The following is a 6,731-nucleotide window of genomic DNA, read 5'->3' as shown; positions in this document are numbered from 1 at the left end:
TTCTTTCTGTATTTTGTTTATTTGCAGTTTCTCTCTCTCACTTTTTTCCCCTTTAACATTCTTGCCAGAAGCTGTTCTGTTTTATTGATCTTATAAAAAAATTCAGGTCTTAATTTAGCTAAATTTCTCTATTTTTTGGTGGTGTTGCTGTTCGGTATTTTATTGAGTTTAAGCTTATGTTTATTATTTCCTTCCTTTGTATATCTTTGGCTATGTCTGCTGTTCATTTTCCAATTTCCTGATTTAAGCACTTAGCTCATTAGTTTTAAATCTTTCTTGTTTTCTGATAGATATAAGTTTATTAAATCTATAAATTTCCTTCTAAGTAGTGATTTAGCATGTCCTACAGATTTTGACTGGTATATTTTTAATACCATCTAATTTTAAGTTTCCTCTTTAAACAAAGGGTTTTGGTACATAGTTTTTAGACAAGTACATTTTAATATTTTTTTCTTGTTACTGATTTCTTATTTTATTACAGTCAGGTAACACTGTATCATTTGATTCTTTGGAATTTATTGTGGCTTCCTCTGTGTACTATTACATAGTTGCTTTGTGTAAATGTTTTGTATGTGCTTGGAAAGAAGTGTATTCTCTCTAAAGGATAATAAATAGATATACGATAGATAGGTAGAAAGACACAAGTTCTTAATTTTGTTCTTTAAATTTATCTTCTTTATATTTGATTTTTAAAAATCTGAACAAAGTTGGCCATATGGACTTCAAATTTCCTAATCCAGGGTTGAGTGAGTGTCAATGAAACAAGATTGGGCATGAGCTGGGTGATGGAGGAGGGAAATTTTTTCACCCTTTGTGTCCAATTTGACTGTACTATGCTAATAACTTATTTTTACAGAGACATGTGTTTTATTGGCAGTGGTTGTAAGAAGAGTGGAGAAGGAGGAAAGGAAATGAATGAGGTTTGGATGATGCCTCCCCACAGTGGAAGGAGAATTAAAGAAAGTTGCTCCAATTTGTTCTAATTTGGGCCCTGTGGATGGCTTAAAACCTGGAGAAAGGTAATGTGTGTATGTATGTGTGAGTGTGAGTGTGTGTGTGTGTGTGTGTGTGTAGGTGCAGGTACCTTTAATGAACTGGAACATTTGGGCACCAAACTGCTTTGCTTTGGGACATCTTGGATGGAAGGGAAACACAAAGAAGAGAGAACACTTTCGTATCACCTCCAAACTGCTCCTTCCTGAACAAAACAAGAAAGCTCTATGCTGTGGTTGGCAGGAATAGGTAATTATTTTGGAATCACGTTTTTTCATAATTCTTGCTTTGTGTGAACAAATCTCAAAATTACCATAGATGTAGATGGAAGTTACACATTAATGCAGCCGTCGGCTCTGAGACTAATATTTGTTTATGCATGTGAGCTCCCCTGGGGCTTTTAGAAATATTTTGGGAAGTAGACTTTGTAAAAGACTGGATAATCAAGCAGCAGAAGAGCTCAGGGCCATTGGATTTTGGCCATTAAGTGTTAAAACGACAATTTGTACTCACAGATAGTGACATACTAATTTTTATATGTGTGTGTCTTTGTGTGTGTGTATTACCAGATTATATGTATTTGGAAAAATATATATAAGCACATATATAACATTTTCCACAACTAGCATACAGCTTTGTAAACCTGCTTCATCCATTCAACCATATGTCATTGTTGTGATATAACAGTCAATAAAAATATTACTAGTGGGCTTCCCTGGTGGCGCAGTGGTTGAGAGTCTGCCTGCTGATGCAGGGGACGCGGGTTCGTGCCCCGGTCCGGGAAGATCCCACATGCATCCGGAGCCTGTGCTCTGCAACGGGAGAGGCCACAACAGTGAGAGGCCCGTGTACCACAAAAAAAAAAATATATATATATATATATTACTAGTAATCCGCAGTTGGGAAGAATTAATACATTTGAAAATTTGAGGAATTCACCCACTACTGACTTGTCTGATCAGGCCAAATTTATTTAGCAAGGTAGTATCCAAACATTTAAGTATGCAAATATATAAAGCCAAGTGAGACATCATTTAATTCCTTTATTGTCTTACAGTGAAAGAGAGCAAATGAGCAAGTTGATGGCTTTATGCCAATTATTTTTTCTGTGATTTCTTTTATGCTAAGGTGTAGCTGAAGGCAAGCCCTCAAAGTCTAGCATGAACATGCAGCAGAAATAACATGAATATTTCAGGGGCTATAAGATTCTTTTCATGGGTTATGGTTGGAGATAAAAGATTTAAGTTACAACTGCTTTGGCAAATGTCATAAACGACTGGGACTAAATGTAAGAGTGTGTGTAGCCTCAATCCCAGACTTGCTTTAAAAGACCCAAGTTCAGGACTTCCCTGGTGTGGTCCAGTGGTTAAGACTCCACGCTCCCAATGCAGGGGGCATGGGTTCAATCCCTGGTTGGGGAACTAAAATCCCGCATGCCGCATGGCGCGGCCAAAAATAAATAAATATAAAAGACAAAGACCCAAGTTCTGGGTGTTCAAGGCCCTCCACAATGGCACCCTCTTTCTTCCTTTCTTTCTAGATTCATCTTTTACCGCTCACCCCACTTAATGCAGCTCCACACCTCCTTCCAGACACACAGACTTACTTAACAGGACATGCATTTCCACATTCAAGGAATATGGCCTAAGGACTATCTTCAAATATCAAAGCCAGCAACCCTGCAGTACAATGGTGGCAACGCCAAGAAACTCAGACGACTGAGGCTGACCGGCTGAGTCCCACAGAACAGTGGGTTTACATTACTTAGGTCATGACCCCCAGCATGACAACTACATTTCCTCCAGTCCTCTACCAGACTGCAGGCTTACCTTCATGCAGTCCTCTTGAAGACTGTGTCTATTGGTCGCAATGGTGACCACAGCAGGGACCACATAAAGACACTCTCCCTGTCCGAATGACAGCTTGTTGGGAACATCCGTTCACACTGAAAGGGAGACATTATTAATCTTGAGGAGAATTAACCAATCAGAGTATTTAACCTATTTGTGTAAGAGTGGTTTTTCCCATTCCCGGAAAAAAAAAGTACAGTATTTCTGTGTTTAAAGCACATCAAGAATTAATGAACCTCATTCTCTTTTTCTTACCCAAGGCACATCACTGCTTAAAACCACAAAGTTCTGACCAAGCCAGTGGTTCCAGAACCCGGGGCCTCCACACAGCATTTTAAAGACTCATCCTCATAATAACTTACTATTTTAATGATAGTCCAGGTAACATATGGTAAATGGAAAACACTTTCTGTAGATTAAGCAACATAGTTCCCATTAATGGTTTACTATACTTGAGACCTTAAAGAGATTTAAGTAACTGTTCATTTGGTGCAGTTTCTGCTGAATTATTTAAAACGCCTCCTTACTGCTTTAACTTTGAATCTGCATTAGAAAGTATAATGCCAACGAGGATTCCTCCATTGCTTCAAATGCTCTAAAAATAAATACAAGCTAAATCCCTCTTTACAAGCTAAATCTCTCTTTACACTGTGAGCCTATCATCTTGAGCTTAGGCATAATAAATAAACAACACACAAAAGTTTGTGAAAGGAGAGAGCCAGAAAATTAGGAAATAATTAAGGTAACAAAAATTAAAGTCTAATGGACGGCATTTTGGCAGTGCCGAAGATACATGGTTCAGAGTTGTACACTTAGGTAAAAAAACGCAGCGTTTACATTTGACTAGTACAAGTTCCAGAATTACATAATCTAAAATATAAATGTAAGCACTTACACTTATATAAAACCAGAAATGAAAGATATTGGCTCAGTTGACTGGTTTGAATTTTATTTACTGTGATAATCAAAAGTGAAAATCAGATGCAAGGCAAAACTTTGGCTGACCATATTTTATTTTTGTTTATTTTTGCAAAGCTGAGTATTTCTCTTGTTTGTCCTCACCCACCTGCACCACTTTCTTCTCATGATATGAAGCTTAGGTGTTAACTTTAAGCCTCCTTCAGATAAGTTTCCCAAAGTAGACCCAAACTGTTTCATATTCCTCATATACACTTCTTTGGCTCCCAAGAAACCTTTCTGCAGGCCACTTATCCTACCTGGAATGTCTGTTCCTTGCTGCCTCACGTCCCTTCCTCTCCATTCAAAGCAGTCTACTTAAGGAAGCTCTTCCACAAAAGAGTTCTCAACTAATCCCATTTGGTGTCAGGCATTCTGATCTCTCTATAAGGATTGTGCCCTATATCCTTGTACATGCCAACTCTCCTAAAATAGTTTGCAGATATGGTTTGCATTACTTTTGTTACCACACATTTTCACCTGGATACATCTCAGCTGATTGGTACACTGTCTTCCTCACAGTTACTGCTCAGGACCTGTTCCTGCTGGACCACTGGAGGCTTCGAATATCAATTTGAACCAGAGTGCCATCTACTGGTAGGAAAGCTATAATACATCAACATGACTACCTTCTGCCCAATGTACACACACACACACACACACACCATTTCTCACAGTTTGATTAAAGAATAAGGAATATGCTATATCAAATCAAAACTTTACTCCCACCTTTAGTAAGATCTATGTATTCAAAAAGAAATGACAATGAAATAAGAAAAGATCCCCATTTGGATCCTCTAAATGGACCTGTCATCTTCAAAAGATGGGTGTGAATTTTAGACTATGTCCCCAGACTGTTTTGTAACTTTTTCCTTCTATTTATTAAAAAGATTATATATGAAATGAGGAACTGGAGCAATATACAATAAAACGTCTGAATGCCATTAAGTTTCTATGGAAATGGCACTGTTTTATGAGGAAGACTAATTTTTGTTTTTTGTTTTTACTCCAAGAATTGAGGCCTTCCGTAAGGTGAGCCATCCCTCCAGGACTGACCATATCTTTGAGTCATGAGTCTCTGAGTGCATGATTTCTCAGCACATTATGGAAGGAGTACATAAAAGCACAAAATGAGAAATATTTAGTCCCTGTTTTTCAGGCTAACATTTTAACCTAGTAAATAATTCCTCAAACCCTTTCCTAATGCCAATCTTTCTACTCACTATAAAGCACATCACATTGTGGGTGAATTTAAATTGCACAGAAATGGGTCTGTAAATTAAGAGAAAACTTTTCTTTCCCCACACAGAGGCTGATTTAGATAGCATGGGATCATTAGTGACAAAACAGATGCCCCCATCTATAACCCAGAGACAGCTCTCAGCTGTACAGAGAACCTTTCGTTTCCTACAGAGAGGTGAACTCAAAACTTGTCACTGATTTTTGCACCCTCTTAATCTTCCTGTTTATTCTGTGCTTCATTAAAGTCAATCTCCACGGGGCAGGCTGTCATCCGAGCTCGGCCTGTCCTGCTGTCTGCTCTCTCCAGAGAGCATCCTTCATCCTGATAAACGGGCTATGAGCTGAGCACGTGACTTCTTAAAGTAAATAGATTACAGAGAGCTGCTCCTTCCACACTCGCTCAACAGAATTTGATAAGCAGGAGCTCTGACGTGGGCATCACGGTGGAGACAATGCTTTCCCAAAAGATGGGGTTTCAGATTTACTGTTGTAAAATGAGATAGAGGATATTCATCTTTATCACTGTGTCATACCATCCGTTTAAGACTGCATTAGCTAATGTTGTTTATCTGCCAAGTGCCTCCCTCAGGATTTGGCATCATTATAGGATGTCTGCTGCGTGCCAGGCTCTGCGCTAGGCACTGGAGACGTAAAGATATTTAGAGGGAGGGACAGTGATGACCGTGGTGGGAAACACAGTGAAGCTCCGTGGGAAGCCAGAAAGTATGCTACTATTACAGCGCCAGCCCATGTTCTGAGCTTAGGGTGTGCCTGTTTGTTGGACTCACAGACCATGTTATCCCAGAGCAACTGTTATATCTGCATGAAAAAGCAACACTGGGGCCCATGACTGGTTTCTAGGCAGCTCTGCTTCTACCCTGACTCATGCAGACAGATAAAGCAGCAAACCTGCCCCGAGGGTGCACGGCTCCTTCCTACCTAGGAAACCAGACGCAGACCAGACTCTGGAGAAGGAAAGTCTCATCTCTCAGAGAGGAGGTTTAGAGGCATCTTGGATGCCTGAGCTGAGGACAGTTGTGTTCCCGTGACCACCAGTGGAGCACTGGAATCACTTCCCAATACCTGGACGATGGGAACTGTGAAAAAGACACCCCATGTGTCATGGCAAGGGTAAAGGTATGGGCAGACCCATAAGACTTTGGAAGCATCCATTCCTGGATGGCCAGGGCAAGAAGCTCACTTGTACTGAGCTAAGAAGCAGGATTAGTTCAAGGGAGACTCTCAGCCACCCCACTCCAGTTTTCCCAAGGTCTGAGTAGCAGAAATCAAATCCAAGAAGGGTCCTGATGATTGGCGCTTCTTAATAATGATTGCAACTTCTGCCTGGGAGGCTTGAAGATCAACAAGAAGAGAGGACTCCAAGGAGATGGTGTCCTGCTCCACCAGGGGCGGCTCTGGGCTCCTGACTTGCCTCTAGTTTACTTGGTGATAATAGCAGCAGTGAAGAGCCTGCCCGGGCAAGGCATCAAGGGGAAGGACTGCAGCATCCGTGGGGCTGTTGAACTGTGCAAATCCACCCACCATCAAAGCTTAGTCCAGCTAACTTCTCTTCCTTTTGGTTCTCCAGGCCCTTGCTGGATCACATGCGTCTCTCTCTCCGCTGAGCTCCTCTTACAATGTACAATTTAGCATTTTATTACAATCAGTCTCGTAATCTGATTGTTCCTG

This window comes from Neophocaena asiaeorientalis, unplaced genomic scaffold, assembly GCF_003031525.2.
Source record: "Neophocaena asiaeorientalis asiaeorientalis breed wild unplaced genomic scaffold, Neophocaena_asiaeorientalis_V1.1 scaffold71, whole genome shotgun sequence".
Classification (NCBI taxonomy): domain Eukaryota; kingdom Metazoa; phylum Chordata; class Mammalia; order Artiodactyla; family Phocoenidae; genus Neophocaena; species Neophocaena asiaeorientalis.
Note: the sequence above shows the minus strand (reverse complement) of the source record.